The sequence below is a fragment of the Vipera ursinii genome, assembly GCF_947247035.1.
Source record: "Vipera ursinii genome assembly, chromosome: 6".
Lineage (NCBI taxonomy): Eukaryota > Metazoa > Chordata > Lepidosauria > Squamata > Viperidae > Vipera > Vipera ursinii.
Window position 1 is genome coordinate 79511128 of NC_139515.1, and position 21736 is coordinate 79532863.

Sequence of the window (21736 nt, forward strand, 5' to 3'; positions counted from 1 at the left end):
TCAAAAGAATCATCTCAATTCCCCTGCCCATAAATTTAATGGAGAACTTCAAAAGTCTTCAAAAGAGTCATTGGATATGAGATGGGCAGCAGATAAATTTCTTAGTAAGGCAGCTTGTGTCTAAATTTAGTCCAACATTTCCATATCAATCCCATGATTAAGTTTGCTATCTTGTATGTATTTACAAGGAGTTTAACATCTAGGAAAAATGCATAAAATCACACTACTATAACTCCTATTTACATAGCAAACATTACACTACTGAAGCTGATAATATGTTTGAAAATATTTACTAAAAGAAATCTAAGACACAATCCAGGAGAGGAATCTTTCCAGAAGGGTTATCCAAGTGGACAAACCATGAGGCTTCTATCTTCAACAAGAGAGGAAAAGAAATTAACTATTTTATCACAGGATAAATTTCAAACAATCCCATTCTGTATAGATCTCATACAGCCACAGATTTATCTTCGCAGATGACACAGTTTTTACTCATTCATCATAAAAGGAGAAATACATTACCAAAAGAAAGGAAAAAAGATTTCATTGGTATACATACAATATGCATATGCTAAAATTATTTTGCAATAATTGTTACACATTTTTTTCATAATGGGCAATTTCAGGTAATTTATGATTTTCTATTTTCTACTATTAAATTGAACTGGATGGCTGTTAAAACAGGATATCTTCATATTCAGAATTGTTTGGTACATAATTGTGGGGAGTAAGGAAGATATGTAGGTATTATGTAGGCAAAAAACAAGTAAATTAATCCTTTGGTTTATTGATTTGGCCATTCATTTTTCCTTCCAAGGTTATTTGGTTCCTCTCGAATAAGTCAAGTCACTATCTTTCCCCTTACAACCTATGGTTTTGCTGTTTGTTTGTTTTATGGCAGACATTAAGCTCCTGGTGTCCTGAGGATTTCATACTAGACTTATTTTGTCTTCATTTCTTAGCTCACCAGGACTAAGGTTACTGTTGAAGAGTGCTCTAGTTCTTCAGAATTATACTCATAATTTTTGTTTACTTTTTCCTGAGTTCAGCATTATTTTCATCATTAATCGTTCAGTATCATGGCAGGATAATGAAATATGTCTGCTTTTGTGCATGTGTGGTTGGGAATTAATTTCCCTGGATCTCTTCATAATTTGAGATGCTCTTGCAATCTCTTTATATTAATGAAATTCTCAACAAATAACCACATAGGCAGCACACGAATGAAAACAAAACTATGTGATAGAAGAAAGCTGCTAATCCAGGGCAAGAGCGAGGGAAAAAAACTTAAATATTTAAAGCAATGAGCTTAAAGATGATTGGAAAAAAGAAAAATGCAACTTTAAAACAACATTAAAATTCTGCTTTCCCCATTTTATTTAACACTCTACATTTTATATTTAAGTATATTATCACTAGAGCAGAGTTCATAAAAATACAGCTAATTTCTATAATTCATTATTCAGTCTTGCATTGTAATGATGTGTTAATTCGAGTGCATTTGGCCAAAGGTCCTCTTCTTGATGTTCTCTATTTGTGCATGTCCTTCACCTCATCTATGCATCCCTAACCCCTCACAGCAAGAGACCTCATTCCAGCCTGTTGCAAATGTAGACTGAACCTGGGTCAAGGTGACTTGGGAGGACATTAGTGTTTTCAATTAGAAAAATGGAAGAAAACCTACTTGCTAAACATGCTGTGTCACATGAAGATCCTGAAGAAAGGCAGTGACCTGCCGGACTCAACCCAGGACTGACCCTTTGCATACTTAAGACTCTGTGCCTCCATGGAAATAACCCTATCCCTGCTTTGGCTGACAGAAAGACCAAAAGTTTGCAAGGCAATATAGCTCAGGACAATACTGATCTTGGGGGATATTGTCCCTGAGGTCAACAGACCCATCAGTAGCATGTTCTTAGCCTACCATCAACCCCCACCATGCCAACCTTCCCACCAGTAATCTATCTTAGTTCCCTGCCCCCATTTTCCTCTTGCCTGATTCATCCTCATGCCTCCCTGCAGCCCCCCAAAATCAGGTGCACATATATTGCCTTCCTTGCTACAGCTTTCTTCAAAGGAACTCCATGCTTGCTGGGCGGCGGCGCCTGCCGGCCCAACAGTAAGCCATTGTTAACTACCACACTTGGAATAATTCATGCTTGAGCCAGATGTGACTGTAAATTCTTGTTGCGCTACTGCTGCTGGGGCAGCAACAATGACATCCAGCAAGCAAGGAGGAAAGTTGCAGGGAAGATCCATGTTTGGTCTGAGAAAAAGGAATCCCAGCGCCCTTTTTTGTGTCTTCCCTCTAGGAGTTGTGGCTGTTCCAACACTGGAGGTCTTTAAGAAGAGCTTGGACAACCACCTGTCTGAAATGGTATAGGGTTTTCTGCTTGGGCAGGAGGTTGGATTAGAAGACCTCCAAGGTCCCTTCCAATTCCATTATTCTATGTCTCACTCCTGCAACTCCACTGGCAGCCAACACTTCCCCCCTGTTGAAGCAGAAACTTATCAGCTTCTTTCCTGAGGCAGAATAAAATGAATACTTTCTAAATATATATCTTTTAATCTTCTACATAATGGATTTACCTGTTGCCTTACCATAACCAGAACAAAGCATGCTCTGCAATAATTTTGTCTGGAGCTTTATAATCAATTCTGCACATAGGTACCAAATCCACCTGAATTTAAAGGTCTGTTCACGAGCTCCAGCAGGGCAATACAAATTTCCAGTAGTCCTGTTCCCACAATCACCCAGGTTAGCCTCTACCCAGATCATTCTAGCAGCACATAAGCATAATAATTGAGTCAAACATTGTTCTGAAAATAAACAGGCCTTACTCACTTTCTCCCGGAAGTACTGTTAGTCTTGAATTGGGAGCAAGAAAAAGCTTTTTGGATGAGAAGCGAAACGTTTTCAAAGAAAAAAACAAGAAAGCCCAATTGTGTTTTGGAAAAACACCTTTGGGGCAACCATGACCTGGACGATTGAGAATCTCCACAGACAACATTTTGCAACATCATTCTTTCCTCATTCGCCAGACACGCAACAGCTTGGGAAGTATGTGCCATCCTGATGGGCCTTGTCAGGAATACTACTAGCAATTTATCATGTAATTAAAACTTAAGCACAGTACAAGCTTAGGATAAAACAATTAAGAATTTAACATAAGCAGTCATGACCTCATAATACAAAATAAGGAATCGCTAAAACAAAAGGCCTGTAGCACATAATATTGTCAACAATTATGAATTCAGATTAATATGTAAGTTTTTTTTAAAAAAAAAAATAAATTCATGGGGACCTGGGGGAGGGGGAAGAATTTTTAGTGCTTTTTAAAGAGATCTGATTCCAAGTGTAACCGTGGTAGAAGCTGATTTCAAAGAAACAGCTACTGTAGGTGAAAAGGCTCACAAACGGCATGGCTATTCTAGCAGGCTGAGAAACCAGTTATGCCTGACCTGATAACAAGATCATGCACATTAGCCACCCACAGGTCTTTGAAATGATTGAGTCCATGTACAGGGCATGATGTGTTAGCACCAGCAATATACTGGTGACCTTCGTGAATACCAGGCCACTGTAATGATTGGCAAAAAAATAGGGGAAAAATAAGACTCAGAAAAATATAAACAGTAGAATTTGAATTAAAACAAAGGGAAGAATGAGGACTTAGGTAGCCCAGCCAACAGGCTGCTACAATAATTCAAGATAATAGAATAACAGTTGGAAGGGGCCTTGGAGGTCTTCTAGTCCAGCCCCTGCTCAACCAGGAAACCCTATATAAATGGTTGTCCAATCTCAATATAGAGATCAGACCGAATTTCAGTGAAAATATAATAAACAAAACCGTGAACACATCCTTAGCCCAAGCAAAGTTCTGGACATCACTTTGACAATAAGCAGATGATGTCTCATAATGTTAAGTCATGAGAAAACAACAAAGAATATCCTTCAGCAAAAGGAGATATTTGTCTGAAACATTAAAAGGTCCTCAAATCACTGTGTTCTATAATTGAACACTTGTTTGTTCTTTTATTAATTGCTCTTCCTATTTAGCATTTTGAAGGGGGCAGAGGAAGAATACTAGCAGAGGCATTTAGGGGGAGGGCAGTAAATAATTTCAGATAATTGTTCTGGATTAAATGTAACCTTCAGAGGGTTAATCACGTATATCAGTTAAACTGCTTTTGGTATTGCTATACACTTCCCCCTTACCCAATTAAGTACATTGGAAAAGCACTGCTGGGAATAAAAAGCAAGGAACTAGTTCTAATGATTTGTTTCATACTGAGGAAACCAGTGATACTTCATTTTACAGTGACAAATAAATGAGACCCTAAATTGGTTTCCAAGTTTGACTGTTGTTTATGGCAGGGCTTTTCAACCAGTGGTACGGGTACCACCTGTGGTACATTGGCACCTGGCAGGTGGTAAGCGACCATCCTAGAAAAGTGGTAGCGGGGGAGGGGCTGAACCGGTGGCAGCACCGCACAAGCCTGAGCGAGAGATGGCTAGGGCTGTCAGGGCTCAGCGGAAGCGCCAGGATCAGTGCCAGACTCCAGCTGGAGCTCGGCGCTGATCCTGGCGCTTCTGCTGAGCCCAGAAGAAGCGCCGATCAGCTGGAATGTTGCAGCATCTCCAGGGTCTTGTGATTTACATTCAGATGCTTGGCAACTGATTCATATTTATGATGGTCACAGTGTCCTGGGGTCATGTGAAGTGACCAAAACCTGCTGCAACCACCCAGCAGAGGGGGGGAATAAAAACCAAACACACCCCACCCCACCCCCGCTGCCAATCCTCAACAGAAATGCTCACAACAATGAAAACCTCGGACAGGAGGAAGAGCACCGCCGGGCGGTCAGGCAGGTGTCTTGCTCGGCTGTGGCTTGGGTACTTTTTCCAGTGCCATTGTAACTTTGAACAGTCACTAAGTGAACTGTTGTAAGTTGAGGACTACCTGTACGTCATCACTTTTTTCCTTTTTTTTTTTTTGGTCAAGTTTTTGACACCTTGACATCCAACTGGTGGTACTCAGATGTTGACGTATCCTGAAAGTGGTACAATGGGTGAAAAGGTTGAAAAGCCCTGGTTTATGGTAATAAAGAGTAGGTAAGTTAAGAAATATAAACAAGGCTGCTAAAGATTGTTCTATTCTATTCTATTCCATTCCATTCTATTCCATTCCATTAGCAAAACTACTTCATGGAACATTTGACATGGGGACCTCCTTTGTAACTCAAACAATTAAAATTTATTTTAGCTGTCAAAGTCTTTTCTCTAATAATGTTTTCACACAGCTATGTCCTGATCAGCAAACTTTATACACTAATATTAAATAATGAATGTTGTTGTTAGCTGCGAAGTCGTGTCCGACTCATCGCGACCCTATGGACAACATTCCTCCAGGCCTTCCTGTCTTCTACCATCTTCTGGAGTCCATTTAAGCTCACGCCTACTGCTTCAGTGACTCCATCCAGCCACCTCATTCTCTGTCGTCCCCTTCTTCTATTGCCCTCGATCTTTCCCAGCATTAGGCTCTTCTCCAGTGAGTCCTTCCTTCTCATTAGGTGGCCAAAGTATTTGAGTTTTAGCTTCAAGATCTGGCCTTCTAAAGAGCAGTCAGGGTTGATCTCTAGGACTGACCGGTTTGATTGCCTTGCAGTCCAAGGGACTCACAGGAGTCTTCTCCAGCACCATAGTTCAAAGGCCTCAATTCTTTGGCGCTCAGCCTTTCTTATGGTCCAACTTTCACTGCCATACATTGCAACTGGGAAGACCATAGCCTTGACTATACGCACTTTTGTTGACAGGGTGATGTCTCTGCTTTTTAGTGTGCTGTCTAGATTTGCCATGGCTTTCCTTCCCAGGAGCAAGCGCCTTTTAATTTCTTGGCTACAGTCCCCATCTGCAGTGATCTTGGAGCCCAGGAAAACAAAATCTGTCACTACCTCCATTTCTTCCCCATCTATTTGCCAGGAATTGAGAGGGCCAGATGCCATGATCTTGGTTTTCTTAATGTTAAGTTTCAACCCAAGTTTTGCACTCTCCTTCTTCACCCGCAACAAGAGGCTCTTTAGTTCTTCTTCACTTTCTGCCACTTTCTGCGTATCTTAGGTTGTTGATATTTCTTCCAGCAATCTTAATTCCAACTTTTGATTCATCTAGCCCTGCCTTTCTCATGATGTGCTCTGCATATAAGTTAAATAGGCAAGGCGACAGTATACAGCCTTGCTGGACTCCTTTCCCAATTTTGAACCAATCAGTGGTTCCGTGTCCAGTTCTCACTGTTGCTTCTTGGCCCGCATATAGGTTTCTCAAGAGACAAATAAGATGGTCTGGTACTCCCATCTCTTTAAGAACTTGCCACAGTTTGTTATGATCCACACAATCAAAGGCTTTAGCATAGTCAATGAAGCAGAAGTAGATGTTTTTCTGGAACTCCCTAGCTTTCTCCATGATCCAGCGTATGTTGGCAATTTGATCTCTAGTTCCTCTGCCTCTTCGAAATCCTGCCTGTAATGAATATTACTTACCAATACTGCTTTTTAAAAGAAAAAAATCCTTTCTATCTGTGAGGGATTACTAGAGTGTAGTTTTTAATTAGTCATTTTGTTCTAAGGGTTGGATTTCATTTTAGCTACTTATTTCCCATTAGTTTTTTTTATTTTGAAAAAGCAATGATAATAATAATAAATAAATAAAATAATAATAATAATAATAATAATAATAATAATAATAATAATAATAATAATAATAATTGAAAGGTTCTAATAACTAGCACCTGACCCAATAGGACCACAGATGATTAATTAAAGGCTTATCTATTACTAATCTCCAGTCATGCTGAGCAGAACGAAATAAAAATAGGCAGAATCTCTGCATAGGAGATTTTCATTTGAAGGTATAAAACTTCAAAAAATTTCTGATGCAACAGTGCTGCATGATGATGATGATAAATACATACATACATACATACATACATAAAGGTAAAGCTTCCCCCGCACATGCATGCTAGTCGTTTCCGACTCTAGGGGCCGGTGCTCATCTCCATTTCAAAGCCGAAGAGCTAGCGCTTGTCCAAGAACGTCTCTGGTCATGTGGCCAGCATGACTAGACGCCAAAGGCGCACGGAACGCTGTTACCTTCCCACCGTAGTGCTCCCTATTTTTCTACTTGCATTTTTACGTGCTTTCGAACTGCTAGGCTGGCAGAAGCTGGGACGAGTAACAGGCTCTCACTCTGTTACGCAGCACTCGGGATTCGACCCGCCAAACTGCCAACCTAATCGACAAGCTCAGCGTCCTAACCCACCTTCCCACCATAGTGGTCTCTATTTTTCTACTTGCATTTTTACGTGCTTTTGAACTGCTAGGTTGGCAGAACATACATACATACATACATACATACATACATACATACATACCAATCTAATCTGGGAGGAAAATCAGTAAATACTACTTTATGCAACAATACAATGTGGATTCTTCTGAGTGGCCTAGTGAAGATGCTCGCTCCCACTCAGAAGGTTGAGAGAGTTCAATCCCAGGAACTGATCAATGTTTCTCTCTCAGAGCGCAAAGAGAAAATATCTGCTGCAAACTGCATGTAGGCATCAAGAAGGACAGTAAACACTCAGTTACACTGACTTGATCCCTAGTTAAGGGATTACAGAGTCATGAAAAGAAAAATAGTAATCTGGATTCTCCATATAAACTGAGTGTAGAAAATGACAATTCCAGGGAAGGGACAGAAGCTGGAGTGTCTTACTACTAGCAGGTAAAATAAGCTTCAGCTCAGGTAATCTTGGTGATAGTAGCTTTGTTTCTTATGATGCCTTTTTTAAAAGTGGAACCCAAATAAATCTCTAACAGATAATTGTATTCCTGTGGGCCTCTGGTAATTAGGACAAATGTTTCATTGCTACATTTCTCCTCCTTCCAATTAGAACATGCCAATTAATACTGATTTGTAGCTAGCCCAGGAAAGAAAGGAAGCATTTAGAAGGCGGCTTAGAATTGGGAGTCTAATAAGGTCAAGAAAAAGATCCTTAAAAGAAGATGAAGTTAAATGTGTGAGTGTTTCACAGAGAAAGAGAGAAATCATCCACATTAATGAAATATCTAAATATGAATATTTAAACAATTATATTATTTATGGATGGTTTTATGTAACCTTCAGACATATCGTGTACAAAACTCAAGATGATCACTAAATGGCAGCGAAGAGAATGTTTCCTGTCTGTCTTTATTGTAAATCTAGTGCTTATCTGGATTGTTGCATTATAGATAGGGCATTACTAAGAAATTTAACTTCCATGAGGTAGCAATAGCCATAGCACTTAGACATATATACCACTTCATGGTGCTTTACAGCCCTCTGTAAACTGTTTACAGAGTCAACATATGGCCCCCAACAATCTGGGTGTTCATTTTACCAACCTCAGAAGGAAGGAAGGAGTGTGTCTGTGGAAAGCAAACAAGTGATAGATAAGCTGCCTAACCATTCATCCATGGAAAGCAACTAGCCTTCAGATTATAGGAAAATCTCTAAATTATGTGCCCATTCTTTTGGACAACGTGCAGTCCTATTTAGAACAGACAACCCCCAGTCTCCATCTTGCTGGGATTCAGTCTCAGTTTAATAATCCTCTTCCATCTCATCATTATAGTCTGTCATTACATCTGAACCTGCTCTGTCTCCCCAGTTCAAGTGTTGTGGAGAAATAGAGCTGAGTGTCATTGCACATCGATAACTCCCAGCTCCAAAAGCCCTGGGGAATTCCCCAAGCTGTTCCATGTTAGATATTAAACTCACTGGGGGACAAAGCAGTGCCCTATGGCGTGCCACAGCATAGCTCCCAGGTATGGAGCCACAGTCCCCAATATTATTCTTTAAGACCATTTCTGCAGATAGAAGCTGAACCAATATAAGAGTGTGCCACAACTCACATAATTGGCTTAAGTGAGTACCATGAACAACAGTGTCAAAAGCTGTGAGGATCAGAGATGAGCAACAGATTCCCTCTTTCCCCAAGGGATCACCTGCTAGAGCAATCATTGGCATTTCTATCCCAAACCAGACCTGAACACAAATTGAAAGGGACTGAAATAATCGCTTGGCTACCTCAATATGATGAGATGGACAGAAGTCTAGAGAACATGTGGTGCCCTAGCAATCATCTTCATCTTTAAGACTCATAAACTGAAAGTGACCCCATATCATTGGACAGACCACGTAATAGACACTGCGATATATCTTTTGTCTAAAGCATGAATGCAGATGGTTTTAACCTCAAGTTGTCTTGCAAATCTACTTTAATGGGATTTATAGATCTTCCAATAGTGTGTTTTCTGGGCCAGATGACAATAAGCCAGGGGTCTTCAAATGTGGACCTTTTATAACTTGCTGGTTGAGGAATTCTGGGAGTTGGAAGTCCACAAGTCATAAAAGGGCCAAGTTTGAAGACCCCTGCAATAAGCCCTTCAACTCTCTGAAGAGCTTTACTGGATGGCTGCTTGATGGTGAAATGGAAACCACAAAATAAGCCACCACGTAGTAGGCATAATCATAGCAAGGCCAGTTGACCTCTTAACAAAACTCACACAACTTCTACTCTTGTTATTTATGGCCTGTTTTATTCTACGGACTTCTCTAGAGAACCAGGGAGAAATGTGATTCCATAGCACCATTTAGGGAGCATTGTGTTTGTGACTCGTCAGTTTCTCAATTCCAGGATCAACAAGACCCTCAACAGGATCATCAGCTCTGGCTCCTGGAAATTCTGTGAGAACGTACATTTCTGTTCTTTCATGTTCTTGTATAAGGGTACAAATTATGAACAAATTATATCATTAGAACAAATTGGAAGACATCAGGCATACTAAGCAGAAAGGAGATCATAGGGAGCTTTCAGCTCTGGGTCATGAGAGAATAGCTTGTTGCCTATTAGTATGATGAAGTGAAGCTTTAGAGGTTTATTTAAAGTAGTTAGTAAGAAAGCTCAGACATTCCATCGGTTCACACAGAGAGACACAAACTGCAATTTCCTAAGATCAGTGATTATAATTCTTTTTACCCTCTGATGCTGATCTTTATTTCCTCTATAGGTAAGCAAACCAGATGAAAAGTATATCTGTTTCTGGGCTCCTGTGTTTTTGCCCTTTCTAAAGCTATGCACCTTTTTTTGGGGTGTGTGTAGCATTTTTAGATCAAATTGGCTTCAATATGGGACTTGCAGGGAAAGGGGAAGGAAAAGTTTCTCCAAAAGTTTCATATTTTTAAAAGACATGATCCTGGAGTGTGCCTTTGGCTGAAGACCTTGAGCATTAGTCAGCTCTGGCCATAAGAAGGCAAGGTTGCCATCACAGCCAAACATTTCTTCACCTCTGTAGATTACAGAGATGACAGGACACCCTTTGACCCCCAGTTAAAGGAACCAAAGCATGTAGATGTTAATGTGATGAATTAGGTCCAAAGAAACCCAGGTTCAAGTATGATGATAATGTTGTCCATTCAATTGTCTCTGACTCTTGGTGATTCTATGATCCAGGTCTCTTCACATCTTCTGATCTGGTACTACTTGAGTTTTTCCATGCTCTGACTGATGTCAGCTTTGCTGGTGTCCAGCCATCGTGTTCTTTGGCAGCCTGGTTTCATTTTACCGCTAATTCTTCCCAACATAATTGCTTTCTCCAGTGAATTCCCCTGCATGACATGGCCAAATAAGTGAGGTTCAGTTTTGTGATTTTAGTTCAAGTCTACCCTCACCTAACCTATTCAATGGTTTTGAGTGTATGGACTCTCAGCCCAGCCTACTTCACAAAGATGGTTGTGATGGCAAAATAAGATGGGGTAATAACACACACAGTTCATGAAATTCCTGGCAGAAATGCAAGATACGTCTCTAGCAAATGATTGTGTTCCCTATTGCATAATTCCCATCTGTGAGACCAACTGCAGGGCAAGAGATACGTAATAAAAAATCCAGCCTAAGTAATAGAGACTGAAAATTAAAATCCAGAATCAATTTGTGTACCACACATATCCTTCTCTGCGCTTGTTGTCTACAAACATTAAGGGAAGGTGTACACAGTTATTGCTTTTCTCTGACAAAAAGCAATGGGAAGAGGAAGCTAGAATGTTATTCATGTTTTCAACAGAGGAGAATATTTGTAGCTCAGGGTTGGAATGAGGAGTCCTGTGATGACCCAGGGCACAGCACAGAGGCAATGCAGTCAGCTGGCAATTCAAACAGCCTTTCAATTGCTCCAAATTTTCCCCAAATGCTCCCACGTTTCTGGCAAGCCTTCAACAAAAGAAGACACACACACCTTCAGCCGACTCTGGCTGCGAGTAGTTTCACATACAGTCTGATTAGGAGAGGAATGTACTCAAGGCCACATAGATAACAAGGAATGAAACGTACATCATAAACCTAACGGGTCTGTGTGAATATAGGCTTGCCCGAGCAGTTTCAAAAGAGAAGCCAAAATACAGTCCAAGGTCTTTAAACATTCAAGCAATGTGGTCAGTCAGTCCAATAATCAGAGTTTCCAGGTTTCCTTTGGAGAAATATATTCTGATTATTTTTTTAATATCCCCCAAATTATTTCCTTCTCTGGGGGGATGCTGTCTTCCTACACTTTTTTAAATTAAAGTTTGCTTTTGAACAGCAAAACATTTCAGTTAAAATCACTAATTATTTTTCATTTTTCCATTCTGAATGCCAAATAATTGCCCAGGGGCTGAAAGCAAGTGGTTACTTTTAATACTGCACTTAGTATCCATTATGAAACTTTCTAGTCCTTTAGCATTTTATTAATTGGAGACTTGTCAGAAAACATTTTTATATATACTGTCCTAATTGCAGAAATAGATTACGTGTCTGCAACCTAAAGAATATTTTTATGTACCTTCTATTTAATTTGAAAGAGATTAATATCTTCACTTTTTGAAATTATGAACTACATATTTCATGGTAGCAGATAGGCATTCTACTTTACATTAAAAACATACATGTTTTTAAAAATGCAACTAAAAGATTTTTTTCCTTGCAGTCCTAGCAAAGATTCTTGATAGTTGAATATGTATATACCAGTTTGAATTATATTTTGATTATAGGTTTTATATTATTTTTGTGTTTTGCTGCTTTTATTTTATTTTATTTTATTTTACTGTTATGCTTTTTATATTGTTTGGTTGAAAAGGGGATATTTGTTCAAGTAAAGACTGTATAGCCATCTATCTGGGATGGTTTAATTTGAATTCCTACTCTGAGCAGTAATTAGATTTGGTGGATCTTTCTAGTATGATAAATCCATGAATTTATGTTCTTAAAAACTATTTTTGAGAACAAAGGTAATTGCTGGTAGCAATTTGTGGCCTTTCCTGCCACTTGTCCATTGACTGCTTATGGTAATTCAGCAGGGAAGATCACAAATGACAATGGTCAGAGGATGCTACAATTGTCATAAGTCGAAGCCAGTTGCCAAGTGCCGAATTACAATCACGTGATCTTGGGGCTGCTGTGATAATTGCAACTTCAAGAAATAGTTGAAAGTATACTTGTTCAGTGCTTTGTAATTTTGAATAATCACTAATGAATGATCATTAATCAGGGACTATCTGTATTGATCACTAAGAAGAAATCCAGCCTAGGAGCAAAATGTTCCACAAAGACATTTAGCGTTGACAAGTATCAGTAAATATTATCCATATACAATGTTTCCAGCTATGCATGGGAACTGGGAAATAATTAGAGTTAATCTGAGTTCAGTGCTAACATAGCAAAATATTCCTAGCACATTAAAGAGCAGTCATCATCAGACAGTAAAAAGTAAAACGAAGATGAAGAATTTATTTTAAGTTAATTGTAAAAAACTGAGATAATATTTAATACTTCACTAGGCACCTATTCTTTTTCCCCCCATAAGAACTTTGTCATAGGTGGAAGCATTTAAGTCATAGAAGGAAAAGCTGCTTTCCTGAGCCTATTCTAATCTGCATCTGAAGCAAATGAAAAAGAGAATATTAGAATGCATACTTTTTTCTCAGCATTTACCAATCATCCAAACAAATATTACCAACAGGCCCCAATATGTGCAAGCTGGAACAAATACCTCTAATACCATTTTCTTGAGCACAGGTTCTCCTCAGCGCTGCGTCCTAAGTCTGCTGCTGTTCACCCTGTTGACCCATGACTGTTGTGCTAGGTTTGCCACCAACCATATTGTGAAGTTCGCAGATGATACAACAGTAGTGGGCCTTGTTCATGATGACAGGGTGGAAGCTTACCTCAAGGAGGTTGAGGTGTTTGTGAAGTGGTGTAAGAAAAACAGCCTGGTTTTAAATGCCAGAAAAACCAAAGAGATCATCGTCGATTTCAGAAAAGGCAGGCACAACCACACTTCTCTGTGCATTCATGACTTACCTGTGGAGATGGTTACCAGCATCAAATTCCTGGGTGTGCAGCTAACAAGTAGGCTGGCTTCGTCGTTAAACAGCGAGACATTGGTGAAGTGGGTACAGCAGTGCCTGCATTTTCTGCATCACATGAGAAAAGCATATCTTCCTTCCCCTGTCCTGACCACTTTCTACAGGGGAGCGATTGAGAGCATCCTGTCATACAGCATCACAGTCTGGTTTGGAAGCATCACTGCTTCAGACAGGAAGGCGGTGCAGAGAGTGGTGAGGATGGCCAAAAAGATGATTGGCAGTTCCCTCCCATCCATCCAGGACATACTGTAGCACAGAAGCGTTGCTTGAGCAGGGTCCATAGGATTATCTGGGACACTATACATCCTCTTCACGACCTGTTTTCCTTGTTACCTTCTGGGAGGAGGCTTGGTGGTATCTGTAGGAAAACATCCAGATTCAGCCATAGTTTCATTCCATACAGCACTAACCTTGTGAACTCTCAAGCTTCCTCCTTCCGTTATATATTCAAGATGGACAGTATTTAATATTTATTTGTTATGTATATGTAGGTGTGTGGATGTATACATATGTGTATATAGTATGGTTAGGTGTGTGTCATGTATGTGTTCCACTTTGAGAGTGGGCAACTAGATTTCATTTTTGATGTGTGCCATTGTGCCCACAGTTAAAAAAAATGACAATAAAGGTTATCTTATCTTATCTTATCAAATTTCAAAATTCCCAGCTTGACTCAAGATCCTGATATTAAAGTAATAAAAAAAATTAAAAGTAGCATATTAATGGGAAAATAACAAATACAAGGGTTCTTTCTTATATCTGCAGTAATGCACTTACTTACTATCCTGGAGCAGGGAAAATGGAGAGCTGAGAATTGAGACAAGGCAAAAGTTCAGACCAGTAAAAATAGTTAATTAATGCTGCAAAACTATATTTGTGGCATTTCCTCCTGCACTTTAGCTGAGCCAGAAATTAATAGCTGCAGAAGAGCGATGACAGTATAGGGACAAGGACTGGCACAAAGGGATTCTATGAAAGAGTCCTAAAATCTGCATTCCTTTAAGCATAACATTTAGAAAGTGTATTAAGTGGCCTTAATTTAATAGAAGGGAAATATAAAGGGGGTATGCATAAGTCAAACTCAAATTCATGGTTGAAGTTAAAAAAAAAAAGACACACAGCCACCCTATTTTTCTGTATGCTGAAAGATGGGAATGTGGAATTTCCCCTTTTCAAATTCCCTCTTTTAAATTCCACTGGAATCATTTCTGGAACTCCAAATCTGATCTTAGCAAATCCATTGATAACAGATGAATTTTTCTAATTCAAATGCAAACTAGGCAATAGATTTACAAGTCACCTCAATAAAAACTTTTGGGCGCATCAATGTACAACACAACAACAACAACAAGAATAATACTGCCCATTATTCTGGAGTTGGTGGTACCGAGATAACAAATGCTACTTGCTTAGAACACAGGCAAAAGGGAATGAGGACCCAGATTGTTGGGGGCAATTAAGATGACTTTGTAATAATGCCGCTTGGGGTGTGTGTGTGAAAGCCCTAATAAGCAGGCATATACATAGAATGAAGGCTACTGCTAAGCTTGTAAACCGTCCTGAGTCTTCGGAGAAGGGCTGGATATAAATGGAATTTTTTAAAAAAACTATAATTTGTTATGTAAAACCTATAATTACTTTTCTGAAATAATGAAATAGCTGAAGAGTGCTTCTGTTTTCCCCCCCCCCTTGTAAGTGCATTGATGCATATCTCCCTGTTTTAAAGACTGGGGGGGGGAAATACCTTTGCTCATTTTTGAAGGTCATCAGCAGACAGTTTGAACAAACATGCAAGTCCCTGGAAGCTGTAAAACTACAGTTGGCAACATCAGCTGCATAATAAATGCATTTATACTCCTTTCCAACCATACCTGATCTCCTTTTTAAATAATTTTGCTGGGAGGGGCTCTGAAGATTTCCATGGCATCTGGAAGTTCTATCACAGAAAGTTTAAGCTGATTTAATAATCATCCTCTCTTTCTGAAGACCCAGACTGAAAAAAAGCTCTAATACTGTTTTCCTCAATTTGGGACCCTCCCCAAAGTTTTGGACTTCAATGTTCATCATCTACAACCATATGAAATGAAGTGATGGTAGTTGAAATCCAAGCCTTCTGCAAGCTGTGGAGTTGTAATATATCACTCCATCAAGAGTCTCCACAGAAAATCATAATTGCCCAAATTTTGGTATTGAAGGCCTGATAGAGCAGAACGTGAGGCTTTATCTTCCTCAGGACCTTTTCTACAATAGAGGTAGTCCTCAACAATATCCCCAAAGGATTCAGAGAACTCTGGGTATTAGCCATCGTGAGAGGGTGGCTTGAACTTACATCTGCTGCCCCTAGAGGTGAGAGCTCTATGGGGCATGCTATACCCAGAGTGGTTGTTCCAGACTACTATCCCCCTGAGAATTGGCTTTGCGGCCGTCGTGAGAGGACGGTGGTGGGCCTGCCCGGGGGGTTTACCCAGCTGAGTGGCAGCGGCTGGACGGAGGTCTGGGACACCTATCTACCCTCTGAACAGATCCTCCTCACGGACTATCATTTATGGACTGCCTTCTATCCGGACTGCTTCTTATGCCTTCCTTTAAATATTCTTCCATGGACTTGTTCGCCCTCAGGGGTGCTCCCCCTTCCTGGGTGTGACCCGCCTTTCTAGCCGATTATAACCTCGAGGAAGGGCCCATTTATTGGGACCCTGAGAGTTGGCTGGGCACGGGTAGGGGCCTTCGACGTAGACCTAACAAGAGGCCCCTGATTATTTTTTTGTCTAAATTTTTAGGGGGTTAGGGAGGCGGGAGGTTTCTTTTGGTTGTTTGGACAAGGGGGGCGGTCCAACAACCTCTGTTCAGGCCAGTGCCAATGTAGATCGCGGGGGGAGGAGCGGGGGTCGGTTGCCTCCGGGGCTCCAAGGCTGGTCATGGGATTACCCATTCCCACGACGTTAGGGAATGGCAGCAGATGTAGGAGCAGAGGGCCGTATCGATCTCAGGGAAGGCCTCTCCGCTGCTTACAAGCGGTGGGGCACTCTGACCCTCTGGCTCCGCCCCAAGGTCCCAGGAGTGAGGATGTGCAGCCTCCCGAGCTCCGGCTGGTGTACCTGAATGCCAGGTCTGTCGCTAATAAGGCTCCTCTCGTCCGCGACTTGGTCGAGGGTGAGCAGGCGGACCTGGCTTGCATCACAGAGACTTGGTTGGGCCCAGAGGGCGGGATTCCTCTGGTTGACCTTTGCCCACCAGGTTTCCGGGTGCTACACCGGCCTCGGGCTCAGGGTAGGGGTGGGGGTGTGGCTGTTGTTATGAGGGAGACCTTGTGTCCGCGGGAGGCCACCGTTCCCCAGATAGTCGGGTGTGAGTCTCTCTTTCTGTGATGCGGCCCTGGTGCGCAGTTGGGCTTGCTGCTGGTGTACCTTTCGCCTAGTCACGTAGCAGCAGCCCTGCCTGAGCTGCTCGATGTCCTCTCTGGGCTGGTGATTGAGTTCCCGAAACTTATAGTTTTGGGGGACTTCAATCTACCATCGCTGGGAGGATCATCTGAGTTGGCTCGGGAGTTCATGGCTTCCATGACGGCCATGGACCTGACGCAAGTAATTTTGGGACCGACTCATGAGGGAGGCCACACCCTTGACTTAGTTTTCTTATCTGGACGGTGGTTAGATGATCTTGGTGGGGGCTCTCCAGTTATTATGTCCCTGTCATGGACCGATCATCATCTCCTGCGGCTGGTCTTCCGTCTTGCCACCCCCCCACCGTGGGTGTATGGAACCAATTAAATGGTACCGCCGCAGACGCTTAATGGATCCCCAGAGGTTCCAGGCGGCGCTGGGGTCCCCACCTGCCTCCCTTGCTCACAGCTCAGCAGATGCCTTAGTGGAAGCCTGGGAAAGGACGGCCACTGAGGCTCTTGACCGAGTTGTACCCCTGCGGCCCCTGACCCGGTGCAGATCCTGTCGAGCTCCATGGTTCTCTGCGGAGCTCCAGGAGATGATGCGTCGGAGACGGGGCCTAGAGAGCGGTTGGAGATCCAGCCGATCCGAATCCGACCGATTGCAACTAAGAGCCCACATTAGGTCTTATCTCGCTGCGATAAGGGAGGCGAGGTCTAACCACTTCGCCACCCTTATCGCGTCCGCAGATAATCGCCCGGCCGCCCTGTTTAGGGTGACTCGCTCCCTCCTAAATCAGGAGGTGAGGGAGGATCCCTTGCAGGGCCGTGCCGAGGAGTTTAACCAACATCTGTCAGACAAAATCGCTCAGATTCGGACCGGTCTGGACTCTGACTGGGCAGAGTCTGACGATCAGGACACGGGCGGTCTTGTCGATATCACCTGGGAGGAGTTTGATTCTGTGACTCCGGAGGAAGTGGACAGGATCATGGGGAGGCTGAGCACCACCACATGTTTATTGGACCCGTGCCCTTCCTGGCTGGTTTATGCAGCCCGGGAGAGGACATGCAGCTGGTTCCAGGCAGTTATATAGGCTTCTTTGAACGAGGGTAGCTTCCCCGCCGTCTTGAAAGAGGCGGTGGTGAGGCCCCTCCTCAAGAAGCCTGCCTTGGACCCAGTTGTATTGAACAACTTCCGTCCTGTCTCCAACCTTCGCTTTCTTGTGAAGGTTGTTGAGAGTGTGGTGGCGCATCAGCTCCCTCTGGTCCTGGATGAAGCGGATTATCTAGACCCGTACCAATCGGGTTTCAGGCCCGGGCACAGCACGGAGACGGCATTGGTCGCGCTGGTGAATGATCTCTGGAGGGCTCGGGACAGGGGACATTCCTCTGTTCTAGTCCTATTAGACCTCTCAGCGGCTTTCGATACCATCGACCATGGTATCTTGCTGCGGCGTCTCAGGGGATTGGGAGTGGGAGGCACGGTCTTACAGTGGTTCTCCTCCTATCTCCAGGGACGTTCGCAGTCGGTGTTGGCAGGAGGGCAGAGATCGACCGCGAGGTCTCTCGTTTGTGGAGTTCCTCAGGGGTCGGTCCTCTCGCCTCTCCTGTTCAACATCTACATGAAACCGCTGGGTGAGATCATTCGTGGTTTTGGAGTTGGGTATCATCAGTATGCTGATGATACCCAGCTTTTCCTTTCGACCCCAAACCACCCCAGTGATGCCCTCAACGTGATGTCCCGTTGCCTGGAGGCGGTTCGGGTCTGGATGGGGAGGAACAGACTTCAACTCAACCCCGACAAGACTGAGTGGCTTTGCATACCTTCATCCCGGGTTTATTCGGACATTCCACCTCTTGCTATGGGGGGTGAACTATTACCCCCCCGTAGATAGGGCTCGCAACTTGGGAGTCCTCCTAGATTCACGGCTCACCTTGGAAGACCATATAGGAGCTGTGACTAGGGGGGCTTTCGCCCAGGTCCGCCTGGTGCGCCAGTTGCGGCCCTATCTAAGCCGGGATGATTTATGCACGGTCACTCATGCGCTCGTGGCCTCTCGTCTGGACTACTGCAACGCTCTCTACATGGGGCTGCCCTTGAGGACCACCCGGAAGCTCCAACTGGTACAGAATGCAGCTGCGAGAGTTGTGTTGGGAGTCTCCCGATACTCCCACGTTACACCTTTGCTCCGTGAGCTGCATTGGTTACCAGTTGCCTTCCGGGTGAGATTCAAGGTACTAGTAATGGTGTTCAAAGCCCTCCATGGCAGGGGGCCGGAGTACCTCAGGGAACACCTGCTGTCGGCATCAAGCTCCCTGCGCCCTGTGCGTTCCCACAGAGAGGGCCTCCTCAGGGTGCCACCGATCAGAGAATGTCGATTGGTGGCCCCCAGGGGGAGATCCTTCTCTGTGGGCGCTCCGGAACTATGGAATCAGTTACCGGTAGAGCTCCGGATGGCGCCCAATCTTCGCTCCTTTCGTCGCGATCTCAAGACCTTTTTGTTTGTACAAGCCGGCCTAGCCTGATGGGGGATTGGTGGGGGTTTTTATTTTTGTATTCTTAATATTATCTTTGGGGTTTTATAATTGTAATATATCAATTGTTTTAAAATCGGGCAATTATTTAATTTCCTTTTAATATTTGTAATTTTGTATTTTACTCTTGCCCTGTGAACCGCCCTGAGTCCTCAGGGAGAAGGGCGGTATAGAAATATTATTAAATTAAATTAAATTAAACTTACAATCAGAGCTGAGCCCAAAATTTCCATTGCTAAGCAAGACAGTTGTTAAGTGAGGTTTTGACCATTTTATGACCTTTCTTGCCATAGTCACCAAGCAAATCAGTGCAGTTGTTAAATTAGTCAATGGCTTCCCCTTTGACTTAGCTTCTCAGAAAGTCGCAAAAGGTGATCACGTGACCCCGGGACACTGCAACTGTCATAAATATGAGTTGGTTGCCGAGGGTCTGAATTTTGATCCCATGACCCTGGGACACTGCAACTGTCGTAAGTACAAACCAGTTGTGAAAGCGTCCAAATTTTGACCCCATGACAATGCTGCAAAGGTGGTAAGTGTGGAAAAACAGTCATAAATCACTTTTTTTCAGTGCCGTGGTAGCTTCAAACGGTTACTAAAAAATTGGCTGTAAGCCGAGGACTGTCTGTATATCAGGGGTCGCTCTTGTTTTCTTGCAGACATTTGATTACCCCAACTAGGTAAATTCATCAGTACTACTGTCTCTATATCCCAGAACATGCTACAAAATTCTAACAGCATATTTTCCTTCAGAATAGCTCATTTCATGGTTTTCTTTTTGAGTCAATGTAGCCTACCCCCAAATGAAATAGCATAATGTTCCTTTTAGTGTCTAACATCCCCAGTGCTGTGGACAAGTTCTAGTCCCTTCTGTTGTTCATTAAGATCTGGAATGAAATATTAAGTACCAAGGACAGACACTGTGTTAGGTATATCTTTGTAGTGATTTACCAGTGTCTTGATGTTAAAAAAAAATATTTTCTCCGTTTGCTTCATAGATTGATGCTCCCCTGTGGTCTAAGGAGTAAATGCTTTTAGCTTCAGCTTCCCTCTTGCCAGAGATGATTCAACATACCTCATGCATGCAACTGGTCCTCTTTCTCAACACAGCTGACAGCTGAAGTTACAGATGTATCTGTTGACTCATTCACCTCCAAAGGGCATATCCAGAATTTGATAAACGCATCTGCCACTTTCTTCTTGCCAAAAACATGTGTGCTTCAAAGACAGGTAAGCCAGAACTTCAAATTGTAAATACCTAATGCAGGCACCCACACGGGTCCTGCCATATACTAAGTCCAGGTTAGGGTTCACTCTATTTAAAATGATGCAAATTTCCAAAGGCTCTTAACCATAAAACCAAGCCTGCATTAATCTGGGACCTAACTCAGGACACTTTGCTCTTCTAGATCCTTGGACCAGCTCACCCTATTGTGCAGTTGCCCTTGGATGCAGGCCCCAAGGTCCACCAACAGAATTGCTGGACTGATTAATGGTCAAAACGTGGGAAGATCAGTTGTAAAATCTTCACGAAGAAGTTTTAAATCCTTTCCAGTGTTGATCTGGTGTGTGAAAATGCCAGGCATTGTATTGGTAGAGGGGGAAAAATGAAATGCTGTCTTAATTTACCTCTCAGGAAAACACATTTGGCAGAAAACCCAGCTTTAACTGTCCTGTAAGGTTCCTCGGAATATTTGGAGAGCCGTTCAAGCAGCAAGCTCCTTTGCAAAGGATGCTTGTGAAAGAAAAAACACCCTGATGTTTTCTGTCATTTCCATCCCCCTGAAAGATTTAACAGGGTCACACTAAGGACAAAACAGAGCCCTTCCTTTTAAAAGCATAGAATCATAAGAGTTTGAAGTGACCCTGGAGGTCTTGTAGTCTCTTTCCCCCACCCCCACCCAGCTCAGTGCAGGAGCCTTATACTATCCTGGTCAAATTGTTGTCCAGTCTATTTTTGAAAACCTTCAATGATGGAGCATGGACAACCTCAGGAGGCAAACTGTTCCATTGATTAATTGTTCTGACTGTCAAAAAAACTTCTCCTTACGTCTAAGCTGGCTCTCCCTTTAACAAGCTTCTACCCATTGCTTCTTGTACTGCCCTCTGGTACTTTGGAGAATAAGTTAATGCCTTCTTTGTGAAATGAGGGATCACCTCTCCCCAATTACATTTACCCATTCAACCAGGTCCAGCAAGAGGCATGTACTTCGGGTCCCATCAGGTGGGGAGCGACACTATGCAGGAAGAGAGGTTTTCTGCTCTGCTACCTGCCCCGGGAATCATCAGAGTTCAGGTTGGCCCCGTCTCTGCTGCCT